Raw genomic sequence first — 21,365 nt, forward strand, 5'->3', positions numbered from 1 at the left:
AGGTCCTAAGTTTAGTACCTATGTTTTCTTCTATGTAATTTATTGTTTCAGATCTTACATTTAGGTCTTTGATCCATTTTTAATTTTTTTTTTGCATGTGGACAAACTGTAGTTAAGTTTCATTTTTTTTGCATATGGCTTTCCAATACTCCAAGCACCATTTATTGAGAGGCTTTCTTTTCTCCATTATGTGTTTATGGTTCCTTTGTCAAAGATTATTTGTCCATATAAATGTGGTTTTATTTCTGGGCTCTTGATTCTGTTCCATTGGTCTGTATGTCTGTTTTTCTGCTAATACTATGCTGTTTTGATTATCATGGCTCTATAGTATAATTTCAGGTCAGGTAGTGTGATACCTCTGGCTTCATTCTTTTTCCTCAGAATTGCTTTGGCTATTTGGGCTCTTTTATGATTCCATACACACCTGGTGATTGTTTTGTTCTATTTCTTTAAAAAATGACATTGGGTATTTAATGGGGATTACATTAAATTTGTATACTGCTGTGGGTATAAAATATGGCTATTTTAAATTTGTTGCTATTTAAAATATGGCTATTTTAAAACTGTTCCAATCCACTTCAATAATGCTTTGTAGTTTTCAGTCTATAGATTCTTCATATCCTTTGTTAAGTTTATTCCTAGTTATTTCATATTTTTGCAATTGTAAAAGAATTTTTTGAATTTATTTTCTGAAGTTTCATTGCTGCTGTATAGGAAAGCAGTAGACTTTTTTGATCATATATAAAGTCGTGTACCCACCACCATAGTCATGATACAGTAGAATTCCATCATGCTTCTTTTTTGCAGTTACCTCCATCCACTCAAACCCTACTCTGTTTCCTTTCTCTATGATTTTCTCTTTTCCAGAATCATAGACTATTCAATAAACTTTTAATAATATCTCATTACTATAAATAACATTTAAAATAAATATTAATACTTATTTTCTGCTTAAGCTATAGCTACAATTGTTTTGATGTTTCACATTTGCTTTGATCTGTTCCTACTATGTAAGTTACATAAATAAACTCATTCAGTCCTCACTGCAGTTTTAATAGGTAGACCCTCTTATTATCCCCATTTTCTGTATGAGAAAGCTGGAGCATAGAGATGCTAAGGAAACTGTCTGAGGCCACAGTGGTGATAAGTGGCAGAGTCAGGATTCAGACCCAGCCAGCTTGGTACCAAACAGAGGCTTTTAACTCCTCTCTATGCTGCCTAAATCAGTTAGAATTGGTTTCTGCTGCTTGCAATTATGATCTTGAATAGTAGAACTGGTCAGCAAAAGTTCAAAGGATACACTCTCATGGGTGTTACCACTGAGTTGGGGAAACAGATATTGGAATAATGCCATCAATGAATGCATAATTACAAATATAGGTAAGTGAAGAAAAAGATCACAGCCCTTTAGAGTTCATTATACACATACCTGATCTAGACTGGAAGTCATCATGGACAGTTTCCTTGAGGAAGTGATACTTTAACAGTGATAAGAACATGTTACTAAATCATGACTGTGTGGTCTTTCTAGAGCATGCAGGTAGAGCCTTCCAGAGGAACCTGCAGGTGCCGAGGCCCTGAGGCAGGAGGTAAGATGGCCTGTCTAATTGGAGCACAGAGAGTTAGGAGGAGCCCCACTGCTAGCTAAGGTGGGTGAAGTTAGAGGTAGACAGGTGGTCAAATTATGCAGGCCTTGTAGGTCATATTAAGTACTTCTGAACTTTGCTTCTCTCTGGCTCTAGATAACACTGGAGAGTCTTAACTCACCACACAAAGCAAGAGAATAAAACAGAGGGCACTGTGCATAAAGGACTATGCTTTTGTTCTCATGGAGTGGGTCCAAGATCCCTTACATGTTGTCTAGAAGGCATTCACGAACCACTTTCCTTACTTCAAGAGATTTTTGGGAACATATTTGGCTTCACTGATGTGCACTGAGGCAGTCTGAGGCTGGCTTCTCCTCATTGTTAGGTCCAAAATTGTTACAGAATTTCTTCAGACCTCATGCCTGTAAACAGCAGGGTGTGCAAGACCTTGTATTTGGTGTCCATGAATGATTGATAGGTCTTTCAATAAGCACAACAAAGTTAACAAATAGATGCAATCTCTTGCAGTTTTCAGCGAACCTTCAAAATGTTAGAATGTAGCATCATTTTAGAGAGGACAGGTTAACTCAACACAAAAAGACAGGTTAACTTGACCAGGGTTGCAAAAGTAGTGACTGGAACAGCCAAGGCTAATGGTCGTTTTCTGACCTCCAACCTACCTGATGCATATTTTGACACAATTATTTCTAAAGCAAATTGACAAAAATCATTGTTTAAATGGCTTAATTTTATAACAGTGGTAGATACATTTCTTTTTGATAAAAAATAGATGTGGAGCCCTGGCCGGTTGGCTCAGTAGTAGAGTGTTGGCTCAGATTGTGGAAGTTCTGAAGTCCTGGGTTTGATTTCTGTCCAGGGCACACAGGAGAAGCACCTATCTGCTTCTCCACCCTTCCCCCTCTTTTTTTCTCTCTATCTCTCTCTTCTCCTCCCACAGCCAAGGCTCCATGGGAGCAGAGTTGGCCTGGGCACTGAGGATGGCTCCAGGGCCTCCATCTCAGGCACTAGAATGGCTCTGGTTGCAATGGAGCAACACCCCAGATGGGCAGAGCATCGTCCCCTTGGTGGGGATTCTGGGTGGATCCTGCTTCTCAGTTCGGAAAAATAAAAAAAAAATAGCTGTGGACATTCAAGAAACGCACATTTGAATTTTTTCTAGATACTGTTTGTTCATTTTTAATAAACTAACTTAAAAATCAGTAACAGAAGTCCTATGATACATTTTTTTAACTTCTCATAATTTTACATTTGACTAATCTTTTATAACACCCAAATGTATGAACCTGAGTTTGTGCTGAGATGAAAATTTTCCCGAATCCATGAACTCAGGAGTACCATAGGCATTTGGATAATAAATTAATAATATTCTGAAGCACATTAATTACTACTTTTGACTACTCTGACCAGTTATGATCCTCAGAGATATATACCCCAATTTTAAATCCAATTAAAATGGTATTCTCTAGTAAATTAACCTATGTACATTCAAATCTTGATATAAAATGACAGTCTCAAGCCACCAATTAATCAAACAGGCAAAACTATGTCAAGAAAATTATGAATCCATCTATTCCGAAGTTATATTTCAAAGGTCTTCAAGCCCCTTATATATTAGAAGTATTATATACTACATCAGTTCTTCTTTACTTCATTTAAATGATAACACTGAAAATATATTTCACCATATGCTTGTTTTAGATGAGTGAAAAAATGTTCTTTTCAAAGCATATGGTGATATAATTAGGTATGTGAATACAGCAAGGTTGGAAAGAGAACTGTTTGAACTAAATTGAAACAATTTTCTGCTCTGGTTCCCCTCTACTCCCCTATGTCCCATATCAGTATCTTGTCTGGGTTGTCATTGTTTTAATAAAGACAAATCTTAAGCACTTGAGAATGAGAAACATCTGCTGCCACCTACCATAGCTATGGCAGATAGAATCCCAGGACTGCTTATTCTCTCCTTTCACTGTGTAGACCTAGGTGACCCATGTTTCCAGCCTGTCACTGAGAGGTTCTGATATCATTCCAGCATCAGTGACATTTGTAGCAGTTCTGTAGCTGGAAGTCTGCTTTCATCTATGGCTTAGATTACTTTTCTTCATAACACCTCATGAATTACCTTCTGCTATCAGCGAGAAGCCTTGCATTTTTAATTTTTTTTATTTTTCTGAAGTGAGAAGTGGGGAGGCAGAGAGACAGACTTTCACATGCACCTGGCTGGGATCTACCCAGATTGCCCACTAGGGGGCGATGCTCTGCCCATTTGGGGCATTGCTCCATTACAACCGGAGCCATTCTAGCACCTGAGATGGAGGCGATGGAGCCATCCTCAGCGCCCAGGCCGACTTTGTTCCAGTGGAGCCTTGGCTGCCAGAGGGGAAGAGAGAGGTAGATAGAAAGGAGAAGGGGAAGGGTGAAAAAGCAGATGGGTACTTCTCCTGTGTGCCCTGGCTGGGAATCGAACCCAGGACTTCCAAAAAACCTTGCATTTTTTTTCAACAAAAAGGTTTGTTTTAAAATATTTCTTCCTGCCTGACTGGTCAGTGGTGCAGTGGATAGAGCATCAGACTGGGACGTGGAGGAACCAGGTTCGAAACTCCAAGGTCGCCAGCTTGAGCCCAAGGTTGCTGGCTTGATCAAGGGATCACTTGGTCTGTTGAAGCCCCCAGTCAGGGCACATATGAGAGAGTAATTGATGAACAGTTGGGGTGCCACTGTGAAGAATTGATGCTTCTCGTCTCTTTCCCTTCCTGTCTGTCCCTATCTGTCCTTCTCTCTGTCTCTTTCTGTCTCACTCAATCTCTGAAGAAAAAAAGTTTGAAAATAGAATCTACATGATATAATGATAAAAACATTGGCTATTATGAGAAATTAAATTTTAAAATTTATGTTTTAAAATCTGAAAAACAAAGCATTATGGTTTCAGATGGTTTGGGGAATTAACTTCTATAGTGCTTTTAATAACTCATTAGAATGTACAAACATTTACCAGTGTACAAAGATAGTAGGATTTGTCACATTTTAAACAAGTTCCTAAGTATAATTGAATAAAGAACCTTCTGTTTTAGGACACCAGTGCCTATTATTCATTGATACCTAGAGTCAGGGTTTCTTATTTTATTTTATTTTTTTCTTTAAAGTGCCTGATTAGAATGAATAATATCTGTTTATCTTAGGCATATGTTGTTTTCCACTAAATTCATTGCTAACTGATATGGTAAGTTTCACCATTTTTAAGTCTATTTTTGTATCATTTATAGTGATTATTCATGGTTTTGGTTAACAACAAAAACTGTCAGCAAACAAATGTGGATTGTATTGCAGTATACACAGAAGATAGATGCTTTTGAGGATGAGGACTCATGCTCATTCAATAGATTATTTACCTTGCTTCTTCTGTGATAGTTTCTGTTGTTGCGAATGCCTGTGATTGGTCAGGTGATCTAGAGACAGGCTCTGCTGAGCTGGGCATGGTGTTCCCTCGTGCAGCCTGGGCACAGTACAGGGGTGACATGTTTGGGGTGGGTGGGGAGATATGTGGGGACAAGGGGGAAAGGGTGCTGATGCTGCCAGCCCCTTCACCTTCAGCCTGTAGCCCATCTTGAAGACGTGTAAGCTTCACTTTCCCAGCTGGGTGGGTGCGCTCACCCCTTTCTCCCTGTTGGTGACATGAATTATTTTCTTTAGCTTTCCCAGCACGTTACTTTCTTGCTTTTATTTTCACCACGTATCAGAGGAACAGTACCTCCTAGGGTGAAATGCTATAATGAGTCAAATCCTATTCTCTAGTGCAATACTTTATAAACTTCAGCATATATCAGAACCACACAGGGGCTTGTTAGAACATAGATTGCTGGGCCTCATCCCTGAATTTTTCATTCAGTAGGTCAGGAATGGGGTTGCATTATTTGCATATTAAATAAATTTGCAAGTGAAGATGATGTACTGGTCTGGGATCCACATTCTGAGAATGACCCCTATAGTGCAACTCTGAGTGCCTGTTTATGGTCAGTCATCTCTCTGTTCCAGGAGAAACAGTGAAATTTTCTGCTATTGAACTAGCTCCCAGTTGCCCAAGTTCTCCTTTCTTTTTCTTCTCCCCCCTCCTTTTTTGGCCTGGTTATTAAAAAGAATAATTCTCCTTTTCTTTACTGTGCCTGAAGACAAACATCCAGGTCCTTTTCTCTTTGGTTTTTCAACTGATCACTTTGGAAAAAGAAGTTTAACAAGAAAAATATGTTTAAGAAAGTTTCAAAGTTTGCAATTTCTTCTAACAGTGATCTCTGGTCCATCATCCCAAACTCACTTTATAATGGTAGCTGGAAGCCTCAGTGGGGTTTTCTCTTGGCATTGTTTTCAAGGCTGGAGTTCATTCAGCAAAGGTAAAATTGCCTTCTGATCTAGCTATGCAGTCTCTTTGCTTCATGAGACCTTACCAAGGAAGAGTAATAACATCTCCCTGCTGATTCAAGTGAAGAGTATTCATCTTTGAGGACATTTATGTTTCTGTCTTACTTGAAAATTATTATCCATGTGGCGTTTTCTCTTTAAAAGGTAATCAGCTGTTTTGTTCTTTGAAGTGGTATAATGGGTGATAAGTATAACTTTAGAGCCAGGAAGATTTGGATTGAATCTTGATTTTGTATCTTACTGGTTATATGATCTTGTATATATCAAGTGAACAGGGTGAACCTGAGATTTCTCGCCTGTAAAGTGGGAATGCTAATGCATACCTCATATAAGCATTTACATGAGACAACAGTAAGGCACTTAGCATAAAGCCTTAGAAATACTGGTTGTCAATGGCTGGCAGCAATTGCTGTTAGTAATAATATTAGTAAAAACACTCCATGCCTAAAATGTTAGGTATACTAAATGACTTTCTTCTAAATAGACCCTTGGTAAAATGACAGAACCTGAGATTTGGTTGAGATCTCAGAGAAACCTTGTCTCTATCACTGCTTCAGCTATTATTGCTTGAGCAGTTACTATGTGCTGGTCTCCGTGCCATCTACAATCTGTAGTCTTTGATATAACACTCTTGATTCTCTGAAAAAACACCTGTATGGGCAGAACCACTACTCTATACTGGTTTTCATTCCATTTTCAGATTATGTTAATGGTTAGATATTTTTTCCATAACTAGTAAAATCTACGTCTTTACTGACTTTCACCCACTAAACCATCCATTATATAGTAGTCTAGAAAGCAACACAAAACTCATGTTGTCACTATGTGACAGTTATTATGGAGTAATATCCTTTAAGAAATTTGAAATAAAATTTATTCTTTGAGAGTGAAATATTAAGAACAATAGAAAAAGGACATTTCAGATATGTACATAGCCATCTTAACAATGTAAGTGGTCCCAGGCTAACACCACTGAACTCTATCCAAGGGGTTGCAAACTGAGAAGCTGCAGAGAACTAGACAGAAAGTTTAAGGCCCCACCAAAAAACTATTAGAATTGACAGATGAATTCAGTAAAGTAGCAGGATACAAAACAAATATCCAGAAATCATTTGCCAATAATGAACTATCAAAAAGGGAAACTAAGAATACAATCCTGTTTACAATTACATAAAAAAAACCTCCTTAAGAATAAATTTAACTAAAGAGGTAAAACAACTGCATTTGAAAAATTATAAGACACTGAAGAAAGAAATTGAAGAAGTTAGAAATAAATGGAAGCGTATACTGTGCTCATGGATAGGAAGAATGAACATTATTAAAATGTCCATACTACCCAAAGTAATCTATAGAATTAATGCAATTCTTAAATACCAATGGAATTTTTTCACATAACTAGAACAAATCCAAAAACTTATATGGAACCACAAAAGACCCCGAATAGCCTCAGCAATCTTGAGAAAGAAGAACAAAGTTGAAGATATCATGGGACCTAGTATTAAACTACACTACTAGGCTATAGTAATCAAAATAGCATGGTACTGGAATAAAAACAGACACATAGAACAGTGGAACAGAATAGAGAGGCCAGAAATAAATCCACACTTTATAGTCAATTAATATTTTTGACAGAGAAGAACATACAATGGGGTAAGGACAGTCTATTCAATAAATTGCATTGGGAAAATTGGAGATAACTCTTCTTACACCATGTACAAGAATTAATTCAAAATGAATTAAATACCTAAAAAAAGAAAAAGAAAAAAAGCAATGGTAAAGAAAAGAAGAAATATATCAAAAACTTAAATGTAAGCCTTGAAACCATAAAACACCTACAAGAAAACAGGGACTTCCCAGTGGGTAGAGGGCCAGGGCAAGTCTGTTGTTCAGCAGGCCTGGCCTAGCTTTGGGTTCTGGGCCTCACAGCCCCAGACTCTGTGCCTGCATCCACCCTGCTGCTGCCCATTCTCCTCTGCAGCAGTGGTCCTGGTTGCAGCGTGCCAGTTGGGTGTCTGGACGATCCATGGACAGCAGCAAGGGTCACAATGAGAAATTATAGTGAGGAGCAGCACAATGACCTGGAGGCTCCGAAGTTCCATATGCCTTGACTCCTTTATGGGAAGATCTCTCTCAGCTATCCCCGTATAGCTCATCCCATTCACTTTCTCTCTCACCAGCAGTGAGGATGTTAAGGGGATGAGTGAGGAGGAGTTTGAGAATTTAATAACTGGTATTACCAGAAAATCCTCCCAGCTTCACCATTTCTGTGACATCTGAGGCACCTGAGACTGGAGAAAGAGGTGAAACTGTCCAGACTACCCTTAAGTTTATATATAGTGAGAAATACCCATATGAAGTCCTCCCCTTTTATGAAATAGTCTCCCAGGAAAATCTAGAAGATAATATCTCAGGCATTTAAAAATTATTAGCATTACTGGCAGAAAGAAGAAAACCTTGGTATGGTGATAATCTTTACTTGGTGACAGCTGTGCAAGAGAAATTAAATTAAATAGTGGAGCAAATAAAAACTAGAAGAGAAGAAGAAACAAAAAGAAGAAGAAGAACGAGCTGAAAAGCAGTTATTTCAATGGCACTCTTGTTACAATTGAGAATTTAAGTTGGAAAGCCAAGTTTGATGCAGAACCCTTAGAAATGAAAAAGAAATGAATAATGAATGAAGGAATGAAGAACAGCAAGAAAGACCCTGGCTGGTTTGCTCAGTGGTAGAGCACTGACCTGGAATGTAGATCCTGGGTTTGATTCTCAGTCAGGAACACAGGAGAAGTGCCCATTTGCTTCTCCACCCCTACCTCTCTGGTTTTTCTCTCTTTCTCTCCTCCTCCTGCAGCTATGGCTTGATTGGAGTGAGTTGGCCCTGGGTGCTGAGGATGGTTCCATGGCTTCCACCTTGGGCACTAAGAAGAGCTCGATTGCTGAGCATTGAAGCAACACCCTTGATGGACAGAGCATCGCCCCCTAGTGGGCTTGTCAGGTGGATCCCAGTCAGGGCACATGCAGGAGTCCATCTCTCTGTCTTCTCTCCTCTCACTGAAGAAAAGAAAAGAAAAAAAAAAAAAGAACAGAAGAACAGCAGGAGAAAATTAAGTGGGAAACAGCTATTTGAAACAGATCATAATCTTGAACTGGATAGTTCTTGGAGGATGCTGGAAACAATGTGGAGGTCGATGAGTTTTTTTTTCAGGAATTGGATGACTTGGAGCTGGAGGATGATTAAGATGATCCAGACTACCAGCCTTCTGTCCAAGAGAGTGACTTAAAGGGCTGATGGACTATCCCCGCCTAGGAGAGGGTTGACTGCCATAACATCTGTGGCTATGCTGAGAGGGTGTTGATTTTCCTTTTTTTCTAAGAAAAATAATTTTTAAGAGATTATTCTTCTGAAAGCTTTAATTAATAAGTTTAATAAACTGACCTTGAAATTTCAAATATATATAGAAAGAAAACATAGGCAGTAAAATCTTGACATTTTTCTTAGCAATATTTTTCTAATGTACCTCCTGGGTCAAGGGACACAAAAGAAAAAAATTAACAAGTGGGAGTACATCAAACTAAAAAGTTTTTGCATTGCAGAGGAAACTGTCAATAAAATGAAGACAACCCACACAATAGGAGAACATATTCACCAATGATATATCTGATTAGGGGTTAATATCCAAAATTTATTATGAACACATACAGATCAACACCAAACAAACAATCCAATTAAAAAATGAGCCAAGGACCTGAAGAGACACTTCTTCAAAGAGGACACACAGATGGCCAATAGACATATGAAAAGATGCTAATCATCACTAATCATCAGAGAAATGCAAATTAAAACCATAAGGAGATATCACTTCACACCTGTCAGAATGGCTATCATCAATAAATTAACAAAAAAAACCCCAAGTGCTGATGAGTGTGGAGAAAAGGGAACTCTCATGCATGGTTGGTGGGAATGCAGACTGGTGCTGCCACTGTGGAAATCAGTATGGAGATTCCTCAAAAAATTAAAAATGGAACTGCCTTATAACCCAGCAATTCCACTTTTGGGTGTATATTCTAAGGCAGTGATTTTCAACCTTTGTTTCTCATGCACTCATAAACTAATTACTAAAGAAAAAGGGGCCCTGAGCTCTTCTTCCTTAGTAACTAATTTATTTGTGCCATGAGATGAAAATGGTTGTATTTAGTCAGGGGCACTGACCTTAGTAATTACTGTGTGTTTGTGCTATGAAAAAAAAAAAGGTTGAAAATCACTGTTCTAAGGAACTCAAAACATTAATTTGAAGGAATATATGCACACTTATGTTTATTGCAGCCTTATTTATAATAGCCAAGATATGGAAGCAAGCCCAGGACCTATAACAGACTAACGGCTTAAAAAACAGTGGTACATATACAATCGAATATTAGTTGATTGTAAAAAAAATGACATTTGTGACAGCATGAATGGACCTAGAGGGTATTATTCTAAGTGAAATAAGTCAATCAGAAAAAGACAAATACAGTATGATTTCACTTATATGTGGAATCTAAAAAACAAAGTAGAAAGATTCATAGATGCAGAGAACAGACTGATGATTCCCAGAGGGGAGGGGCCTTGGAGGCCTGAGTGAAAAGGTGAAGGGATTGAGAAGAACAGACTGGTTGTTACATAATAGTCTCTGAGTTGTAATTTATAGCATAGGGAATATAGGCAATAGTAATGTAGTAAGCATGAGTGCACTTAATGTATTAAGAAGGGTGGGTACTTGAAAAATCAGGGGGCACAGTTTCCCCTGAGTAAAGTGTACAATTGTTTAGTCACTAGGCTATCTATCTGAAACTAATATGAAATGATATGGAATGAAAACTGTAATTGAAAAATAATATTTAAATAAAAAGTTGAAGGCCTATATAAAGTAAAATTATTAGCAATGTCAGCTAGGGCTATTATTTTGCTGAGTATTAGATCCAAGCCATGTTGACAGTGGGAATATACTCTCTCAGGTTAACTTGATTATATTGTCTATGGAAGAAAGTAATACTTGATGTTTTTATGGGTTCAATTGTGCCTCTGAAAAGACATTCAAGTTGTTATCCCCAGTATCTGTGAATGTAACTTTTAGATGTAGGATGTTTACAGATGTAATGAAGTTAAAATGAGGTCAAGTTGAAGGTCGTATTGGTGGGCTCTAATGAAATTTGTGTTTTTTTCAGGAAGAGGTAAAGTAAGACAGACAGACATAGGAGAATACCACATAGTCATGGAGGCAGAAATTAGAATGATTCATCTATAAGCCAAGGTATATCTAAGTGTTGCAACGCCAGAACCTGGGAAGAGGCAAGGAAGTCTTCCTCCCTAGAACTTTCAGAGAGAGTGTGGCCCTGCTGCCACCGTAATTTCAGACATTTAGCCCCCAATGTGTGAAACAATAAATTTCTGTTGTTTTAAGCCATCCAAGTTTGTGGTAATTTGTCATGGAAACTAATACACTTGGTGTTGGTGGTGGTAGGTTTGTCTTTTGATAATGAAGCATGAAATGTGTTGGCAGCTGTTATTCATAGAAAGATTGATGTGGAATTTTGGCACTTACTGTCTTCCTTGTATTCTTGGCATCAAAGGCCACCCCTCTCCTTTTCAGGAAAAGCAGAAACTGGAGCAGAGAAAAGTGAGCACTAAAAACAGACTGGGACTTAAGGCATCAAAGTTCACTGGACACAAGAAAAGTCAATGGTGTGGTCCTTATGTCATTTGTTTCTATCTAGGCAGCAGTTCACAACATGGCAGCTTGTTTCTTTAAAGTCAGCAAGAGAGAGAGTGAGTCTCCTGGTAAGATGGACATTGCTATATTAAGCAATGCAATCACATAAACAATTATGAGCATCCTTTTACTGTTACTATATTCTATTGGTTAGAAGCAAGTCACAGATAGTGCCTACACCGAAGGGTAGGAGATTATATAAGGTATGAATACCAGAAGAAAGGGATCACAGGGTCATCTTAGAGTCCGTGTACCAAAACTGAGTATGTGTCTGCTCAGCTAGAGTCTAGCTTTCCTTGTAGTGAGGGGTGGCTCTAAGTTTAGGCCAGGAAGTTTTGGAATGTTTTAATAAGGCAGTTTCTTGCCATCCACTCTTCGTCTTTCTTTCTTACTGCAAGTGACAGTGTGAATATGGCACCAGTGAGTGCAGATGAAGATTATCCTAGGAGGTGATAGAGGAACTGCATGAAAAGGCAGTTTCAAGGATAACCAACCTTGTAAGCAGAGCTGCTTTGCCAGCCCTGAGAGGCTCACGTTAGGACTTACATGAGAGTGAAATAATCTTTGTTTCTCTAAATATATTTTGAAGCCTATTTGCTATAGCAACTTAATTTATAACTACCTTGCAGCAGTTCATTCTATCAATAAGCTATCTGGACATGGTGGGCCAGTTGCACAGCACCCCCTGAATCAGGGAAACCTCTCCCAGACTAACCTGAACTGCGGGAGGATGGGACACACAGGCAGAGCAACATATACTCACTAAAATAGGCTTCACATGCTTTTATATAAATGAAGACAGATAGCACCTTAAAAGCAAACTGTTATTTAAATAAAAGAAAGACATTACTTTAAAAACATGCTCCTAGGAAAAAAACTAGATTATAATATTAACTTAATTTTCTTGGCATTTTAAGGATTAAAAAGTAATGACTTACTTAAGGTCTCCTTTCAGTGGTTCTTAGATAGTGTTGGGGGCTGCATCACCTGAAGACTCACTTCGTCAGTTGTCTTGAGGTTGATAGCTCTTGGCTGCAACATCAGCTGGGCCTATTGACCAGACCACCTTCATGTGGTTCTTGGTGAGGTCTTTTCCTCATGACATGGTGACTGATTTCAAGAGGGTGTGTTACAAGGGACCCAGGTAGAAACTATGTTGTCTTTTATAACCAACCCTCTGAAGCCTCATTACTACTACCATAATTATAGGCTTTCCCAGATTGAAGAAAGAGTGAACGTGTACCCTCTCGGTGGGAGAAGTGACCTCTTAAAATGACAACACAAGAAGAGCGTCTGGAATGGGAGGGCTAGTTGTGGTCATATTGGAAAGTACTATCAGTCATAGTCTGCCTTTTGGCCATAACAACTGAAATCCCTCCAGTGTGCAATGTGCTCATATCTTCCCTTTCCACTTTCCCACCCAGTCTCATATTATGACATTTGCTCAAAATCCAGGATATTGTCATTGAACTCAGGTTTAGGAATGGGTGAGATTTTTTAAATGTAGTTCCTTGGGTACATCTCCTTGAGTTCCCTTTCTCTCCATTTGAAGATCTATGAACTAAAAGAGACAGACTGTCCTTCTCCCACATTGCAAAATACAATTGTGGGATAGTTATCTGAGGGTGAGGCAAGAAGGACAGAGGAGTCACTGATTTACACCATGTTCCAGAGCCTGCGTTAGAGTCAGTCTACCCGCCTGGCAGGTGTTCATCATGGCTCTTGGCTCCACTCTGTGGGGTTTTGGTTCTGTCTTCAGTATTTCTTTCCTTTTTCTATTAAAATAACCTGAGTTTGCAATTGAGAAGCCTTTTCAGCCTGCTTCCTGCCCGTGAAATAATAGGGGTCCAAAAATCCTATTTTTACTATTTATTTGTCCTTTTTAATCCCAACTGTCAGTGGTTCCACCAGAATAATTCTCTTAAAAACATTGTGTGTGAGAGAGAATGTATTATTTTATTATCTTATTCAAGCTAAACCCTTCCTATCTTGGACTCAGTAAGAATGATAAGGACAATATCCTTATGATTCTTAAAGGCTCAATTATTTAACTGAGAGGATCCACAAGGCATGCTGTGAAGATCCTTAAAAAGCTTTGGTCTGATCAAAAGGTTCTATGAGGTCCCACATTAGCTCTTTCTAAAAACCTTCAAGAATTTTACCATTATGTCCTTAGTTTTATTTTTAGACTCTGTTTTCTTGCACTGGATTTCATCTCTACCCAGAAGCTCCTTTAAATTTTAGAATCATTTGCTGTCTAGGAGGTTGGGGATAAGAAATAGTTTTATTTTCAAACCCAGAAATCTTGAATTCTCTATATTTAACAGTTTATTATTTAGCTTATCTCTCTCCCTTTTTAATTTCAGTGAGAGGAGGGGAGGCATAGAGAGACTCCCACATGTATCCCGACCAGGATCCACCTGGCAAGCCCACTATGGGGCGATGCTCCATTGCAACCAGAGCCATTTTTTTAGTGCCCGAGTCAGAAGCCATGGAGCCATCTTCAGCACCTGAGGCAAACTCACTTGAGCTAATTGAGCCATGGCTGTGGGAGGGGAAGAGAGAGAAAGAAGGAAAGAAGTAGGAAGGGTAGAGAAGCAGATGGTCACTTCTCCTGTGTGCCCTGACCAGTGAATTGAACCTGGGACATCTACATGCCGGGCTCATGCTCTACCGCTGAACCAACTGGTCAGGGCAGTCTTATCTCTTCCTTTGTGCATTTTATCATAGGCAGTGAGAAGCCATGTGGTAATTTCAGTATTGCCAGAAAAAAAGCCAGATCTTTGAGTTTGTTAGGTACATTTCCCATTTTTCATGTTGCCACAGGTGACAGTGGTACAGAACTTTGCACTTTCTACATAACAAGTGTACCCTTTTCTCCTGCTTCCAGTAGCATTTCCCTGAGTTTTCTTGAGCCCTCCCTGATAGCCTCCTAGATCCTCTAGGCTTCTACTAACACTTTTATGGGGGTTCTTTAGGTTTTTACTAACAGTCTCTCAGTGTTGTCCCTTTTCCTGCTCACAACTTGAACCCAAGGATAGTGCTACATGTCTTAGGATTTTGTTACAGATGCTAGAATATTTCCTAATTATCTAATTTTATGAAAAAAATCACTCTAAGGCATAGTAGCTTTAAACAGCAATGGTCGGCTCACTAGTCCCTCTTACAGTTCTAAGATAAACTGGGCTAAGTTAGGCAGGTCTCACTTGAGCTCAGTCTTGTGGTGCACTCAGGTGGTGGTTGGGGTCTCAGATCAGGTAATTTTTGTGGCCATTGGAAAATACAGTCTGGCAAAATAGCCATTTCAGAATAATTAAACTTTAAGTCCTACACAGAAACTCTCAATGGTTAATTGCAGCAGGATAAAATGGGAAATTACTAACAGTATATTGTATAAATTATAGTATGGAATGTAAGGAAAACCAGATTCAGATGGTGAACAGAAGTAAGTAGAAGTTAATGACAGGGTTGCACTGGATAAAGGATGAAAGAGGAGAAGGAAATTATCATCAGAGGAGTTGACTCTACCTTGGCCCTTACCTTGAAATATGAAGGTGATGGAGAATGTGCCTCCCTTAGGGAGAGCTCGATGTACATTAGTAACTTCACGATTCCCTGCATTTGACTTTGCTGCTCCCTTTATAGTAATAATTACTCCATTGCCTCCCCCTGTTAAAACCTACTCATCCTTAAAGGGGTAACTCAAATGCTAATATTCCATAATGCTTTGTGATGTTTGCCAATTATAATCAATTTCTCTCTCCTCTGATTCATAGTGTGTTGTTTTCTGCTCTTATGAAACTTACTGCACAATGTTTAGCATTAAAGTGTGTGTTAACCTGTTTTATCAACCTAACCATGTATAAATTCCCTTAGGGCAAAGGACTTGGCTTAGTTTTCTTTATACATGTATTCTTAAAATATTTCAAAGAAACAGGTGCTCAGACATATTTGTTGAATGAATAAGGTTGAGTACCAAGTTAGACATTCTAAAAATAATCTAGTGATAAGTTCTACACAAACATTTCCTTGTCATTGCTAAAAAACCCATATTGATCACTTTCTTGCTTCAATGTATCATTAATTAAAAACTTTTGGAAGATTCAGATATATGCAGATGCTTTTTTAAAATTAAAAAATATTTTGGTTTGAGTTTAATGATTGAAATTACCTTAGAATATTGAATGAGATGAAATAACAAAATCTCTCCAAATAATTAGTGTTATTGATCTATAATTTTAACTACTGACTTAAAGTGACTTCTATTTTAGCTCTGGTTTTATAGCTCAGTTGATTACAACATTGTCCCAACATCCAAGGTTGTGAGTTCAATCCCCAGTCAAGGCACATACAATAATCAACCAATAAATGCATAGATGAGTGGAAAAACAAATCAATGTTTCTCTTTCTCTCTAAAAATAAAATAACATGACTTCTGTTTTTATTATTAGGTAAGTGATTTCAGTGAATTACAAATAACTTTGCTGCTAGAGTAAATAGATTTTTTTCTTTAGCTAAATGTGGATGTATCTGTAATTTTTAGGTTAATTACATTTTTATGGTTGGGAACCTCTATTTTTAATTTTATTTTGATATTTTAATGCTCAGTCAAGACAGGAAAGTGAACATGTGCAAAATAAGATTTCAACAAAATTAAAATTTACGTACAATGGAAACTTATACATTTGAAAATTAAATTTACTTAAGAGTGTGGTTTCAAGAATTATACACTTGAAGTGATGTCAGAGAAATCACAGTGTGAGAGATACTTCTGATCTCTCCCCTTAAAATTTCAACAAATTCAGTAACTATAATGCAGCAAAGGAACCCTAGCAGGGTTCACAGCCCTGCCTGAAAGATCTGCATATGGAATGGAATGAGGGTGGGATGAGGTGAAAAGGGGGTGGAAGATAAAACACATCTGTGGTAGGCTCTGGAGAGGAGAGAAAGCAGAGGGCTGAATTTTTTTCTCTCCCTGCTGGACACAGGGAGAAAGTTTTACTCTGAGCCAGGAGAGGTGGATAGACAAGGGTGGGGTTGGGGGAAGGAGCTGACCCAAGGCGGGCATAATCAGACACAGGGTTACCAAGGACTGCCCACATCATCATTGGCTTGTAATCAAGCTGCGTGGCTGCAATCCTCCATGAGAGCCCTGAGTCCAAAGTGCCTGGCTCTCATGGTGAGGTGTGCACTTCATTGGTGGCTTCTTAATTCACAAAGATAAGCCTAGGCAGTGCTGTGCACTTGCCACAGCCAGCCCCTGCTTTTACCAGCTGCCCACATTCTGTGCAGTGTCAGGGAGAACAAAAGTGTGCAACCCCAGCCTCCCACATCCCACCTTCCTCCCCAAGCAGTAGGAAGAAAGGAGGTGGCAGGACCCCTACAGCTGACTCTCAGGGGCTACTCTCTCCTCTGAGAGGGGGAAGTGCTCTACATCTGATCCCCCTGGTCTGCTAAGATGTGGAGAAGAATGATGGGAAATGTGAAAAAGCCACTGCTAAAGCTGTAAAAGCCAGCAGCAAAGCAGTAAAATCGCAATTGTAAAGCCCCCACATCACACACCAGTGCAACAATGGCTTGGCCTACATCACTACAACAGCGGAGGTCAGCCCAATAATTTCACCAAGCCAAGATTTGTAGTATAGTGACAGTCACTGGAAAAAAATTGCTGCTTGTTAGGGTTTTTAACACCATTCTCAAATGCCATCAAGGAAGAAGAAATCATACATCATGAAAACAAAAGACAGAGACATAGTTCAGATAGATAATGAAAAATCTCCAGGAAAAAATCTCAATTGCATAAAAATTTTGGATTTAAATGACAGAGAATTCAAAATTGAAGTTCTAAAAAAACTCAAATGAGTTGCAAGAAAACACTGAGAGGCAGTTTATTGAGCTCAAAAGCAAATTAATGAACAAAAAGAGTGCTTCACCAAGGAGATTGAAAGTTTAAAAAAGAACCAAACAGATGAAGAACTCAATACATGAACTTAAAAATGAGGTAAGTTTAGCTAATAAAACAGGCCAGCTAGAGGAGAGAATCAGTGACATTGAAGATAGGCAACTAGAGATACTATAGAGAGAAGAGAGAGACTCATGAATTAGAGAGAGAGAGAGAGAGCGCTCTATAAAATCTGACTCAATTAGAAAGAGCAATATAAGAAGAATAGTTATATCAGAAAAAGAAGAGAGGGAAAAAGGAATGGAAAAATGGTTTAAACAAATAATTGATGAGAACTTCCCAGGCCTGTGGAAAGGGTTAGAGCCTCGAAAACAAGAAGCAAATAGAACACCGAGTTACCTCAACCCAAACAGACCTACCCCAAGGCACATCATAATGAAATTATTACAAATCAATGACAAAGAAAGAATTCTCAAGGCAGCTAGGGAAAGAAGAATATAACATATAAGTGAATGCCCATTAGGTTATCATCAGATTTCTCAGAAGAAATCCTACAAGCCAGAAGAGAGTAGATCCAAATATTCAAAGCACTGAAAGAGAGAAATTACCAGCCAAGAATACTATATCTATCAAAGTTATTCTTCAAAAGAGAAATAAAAACTTTTATAGACATATAGAAGCTGATGGAATTTATCAGCAGAAAATCCCCAGTACAAGAAATGCTAAAGGGGATTATCAGACCAGATACAAAGAACAAAACAAAAGAAAATTATAAGTAATAGCTCCAACAAGATCACAATAAAAACAAGGATAATTTTTGACAACAATAACATAAAAGGGGAGAGGATAATGATCAGCAGTAGCAAAGTAGGGTGCAGTGCAGAAGCACTCATATGATAAAAGACTCTTGTAAATATGACAATTTTTCTTTTAATAACCTAAAGGTAACCACCCATGAAAATGCCACTACTGAAACATAGCTTAAAAAAAGAAAAAAACAGAGGCAAGAAGTACAGAATACCACTAAACAAAAACAACTGACAGATCCTTACTAGGTGGTGGTGCAGTGGATAAAGCATTGGACTAAGACACAGAGGACCCAGGTTCAAGACCCCGAGGTCACCAGCTTGAGCGTGGGCTTATCTGGTTTGAGCAAGGCTCACCAGCTTGAGCCCAAGGTCACTGGCTCAAGCAAGGGGTCACTCAGTCTGCTGTAGCCCCCCGGTCAAGGCACATATGAGAAATCAATCAATAAACAACAAAGGAACTGCAATGAAGAATTTATGTTTCTCATCTCTCTCCCTTTCTGTCTGTCTGTCCCTATCTGTCCCTCTCTTTGACTCTCTCTGTCTCTGCCACAAAAAAATTAAAAAAACTCCAAAATAAACAACTGACAAGAAAAACAAGAGAGAAGAACCAAACTAGACACAGACCTATTGGAAAACAATGCATAAAATGGCTATAGGAGAAACTCAAGTGTAAATAATTACTCTAAATGAACAAATTGAACTCACCAATAAAGAGACACAGAATAGCAGATTGGAACAAAAAGCAAAACCCAACCAAATGCTGCCTTCAAGAGACACATCTAAGCTGCAAGGACAAAAGTAGGCTCAAAATGAAAGGTTGGAAAATGATTCACCAAGCAAATAATACCCAAAGAAAAGCCATACTTATATCTGACAATACTGACTTCAAGACAATAAAAGTAACCAGAGACAAATTTGATCATTTTATGATGATAAAAGGGACATTGAATCAAGAAGACATAACACTTCTTAAAGTATATGCACCAAGTCAGGGAGCACCAAAATATATAAGACATCTATTAACTGATCTAAAAATAGAAACAGACAAAAACATATTTATACTTAGAGATCTCAATGCACCATTAATGGCTCTAAATTGATCATCCAAACAAAATCAATAAAGAAATATTAGCTTTACTTATTTATTTTTATTTCTTTGGTATTTTTCTGAAGTGAGAAGCAGGGAGACAGAGAGACAGACTCTCATATGCACCTGACTGGGATCCACCCAGCATTCCCACTAGGGGGCGATGCTCTGCACATCTGGAGTATTGCTCTGTTTCAACTGGAACCATTCTAGCACCTGAGGCAGAGGCCATGGAACCATCCTCAGGGCCTGGGCCACTTTGCTCCAATGGAGCCTTGTCTGTGGGAGGGGAAGAGAGAAATAGAGAGAAAGGAAAGGGGAGGGTGGAGAAGCAGATGGGTGATTCTCCTGTGTGCCCTGGCCAGGAATTGAACCTGAGACTTCCACATGCTGGGCCAACACTCTACTACTGAACCAATAGGCCAGGGCCAAAGAAATATCAGCTTTAAATGACACATTAGACAAAATGGACATAATAGACATCTACTGGGCAGTTCATCTCAGAACTTCAGACTACACATTATTCTCCAGTGTACATGAAACATTCTCAAGAATAGACAATATGTTGGCATAAAACTAGACATAAAACTAACATCAATAAATTTAGGAAGATTGAGATTATACCAGCATATTCTCTGATCACAAGGCTTTAAAATTAGAATTAAACTACAAAATATTTCCTACAGAAGTGTGAAAATTAAACAACACACTTCTAAAAAATGACTGGGTCAAAGAAGAAGTAAAGGCAGAGATAAAAGGATATATACAGACTAACAAAAATGACAATACAACATATCAAAATTTCAGGGATGCAGCAAAAGCAGTAATAAAAGGGAAGTTTATATCAATACAGGCTTATATCAAGAAACAAGAAAGATTCCAAATTAACAGCTTAACATCACATCTTTTTTAAAAAATTGATTTTAATTTATTGTGTTTACATAGATTCTAATGTCCTCCAGGGTGCATCACCTCTTCCTCCGTGTTCCCCTCAACATTCCCCTTGCCACTTAACATCACATTTTAAGGAACTAAAAAAAAAAAGAACAAAGGTGACCCAAAATCATCAGAAGAAAGGAAATAGTAAAAATTAGAGCAGAAATGAAATAGAGAACAGAAAAACTATAAAAAAATTAATACAACAAAGAGATGTTTCTTTGAAAAGATCAATAAAATTGATAACCCCCTTGCTAGACTCACTATGGAAAAAAGAGAAAGGAGTCATATAACCAAAATCCAAAATGAAAGAGGATAAATTGCCACAGACATCATAGATATACAAAGGACCACTGTAGAATACTATGAAAAATTATATGGCACCAAATTCAACAATCTAGAAGAAATATATAAATTCCTAGAACTATACGATCTTCCTAGACTGAGTCATCAAGAAGTAGAAAGCCTAAATGGACCTATAAGCAGGGAAGAAATAGAATCAACCATCAAAAACCTACCCCAAAATAATAGTCCGGGGCCAGACAGATACACTAGTGAATTCTATCAAGCATTCATAGAAGAATTAGTTTCTATTCTTATCAAAGTCTCCCCAAAAATAGAAGAAGCAATACTGTGTAATTTATTTTATGAGGACAACATAACCCTCATACCAAAACCTGGCAAGGACATTACAAAAGAAGAAAATTAGGGATGTCATCAGGATAATGGTGCTGTAGGGAGCGATACTGATAAATCTCCCCCAAAACTCACCAAGATCTTCAACCAGAAACAGAAAAATCTATCCTTGGAGCCTCCAGATGTTCTGCAATACACCTGAAGGTATGGTCGAGTGAAAAATTGGCT

At 38.3% G+C, this 21,365-nt stretch overlaps 1 pseudogene; it reads left to right on the top strand.

The window, feature by feature from the left end:
* The first annotated feature begins 8,479 nt into the window (after positions 1 to 8,479).
* Positions 8,480 to 9,306, top strand: LOC136335642 (RWD domain-containing protein 1 pseudogene; annotated as a pseudogene).
* Positions 9,307 to 21,365: the final 12,059 nt, after the last annotated feature.

The sequence above is a fragment of the Saccopteryx bilineata genome, chromosome 4, assembly GCF_036850765.1.
Source record: "Saccopteryx bilineata isolate mSacBil1 chromosome 4, mSacBil1_pri_phased_curated, whole genome shotgun sequence".
Classification (NCBI taxonomy): domain Eukaryota; kingdom Metazoa; phylum Chordata; class Mammalia; order Chiroptera; family Emballonuridae; genus Saccopteryx; species Saccopteryx bilineata.